Below are 768 nucleotides of genomic sequence, written 5' to 3'. Positions count from 1 at the left end.
TCCCTCCAGCTCTCCCTCACTAGCCTACACGCAGAAGCCCACCAGATCGGACGGTGTGATGCAAGCGGCAGACCGGTCGGGGCTGGGGACCGGGGCCCTACCTATGGAAGCTTGGCTGGGGCCCTGTAAACACACAGCCCCTTTTGTTTATTGTCCATTCCATTTGCTTTGGCAATGTAAACATATGTTTCCCATGCCGATAAAGTCCATTGAATTGAATTGAGACAGAGGAGTGCGGACCAATGCAATGCTATGCACACCACCACACTGACTGACTGACACTGAATGTTTTTTAAACCTGCCCACTGTTGTTGTTTTTATTTTATGAACAGAAGCTCTAGCAAACAACTCTATTCCCCTGATTCCTGCTTACAAGCAAAAACTAAAGCAGGAAGCACCAGTGACTCGATCAGTAAAGAAGTGGTCAGATGACGCAGATGCTAAGCTACAGGACTGTTTTGCTAGCACAGACTGGAATATGTTCCCGGGATTCTTCCGATGGCATTGAGGAGTACACCACATCAGTCACTGGCTTTATCAATAAGTGCATCGATGACGTCGTCCCCACTGTGAACGTACGTACATACCCCAACCAGAAGCCATGGGTTACAGGCAACATCTGCACTGAGATAAAGGGTAGTGCTGCCGCTTTCAAGGAGCGGGACTCTAACCTGGACGCTTATAAGAAATCCCGCTATGCCCTCCAACGAACCATCAAACAGGCAAAGCGTCAATTCAGGACTAAGATTGAATTGTACTACACCGGCT

Source organism: Coregonus lavaretus, assembly GCF_964263955.1.
Source record: "Coregonus lavaretus genome assembly, chromosome: 10".
NCBI classification, from domain to species: domain Eukaryota; kingdom Metazoa; phylum Chordata; class Actinopteri; order Salmoniformes; family Salmonidae; genus Coregonus; species Coregonus lavaretus.
This window is presented reverse-complemented; position numbering follows the sequence as displayed.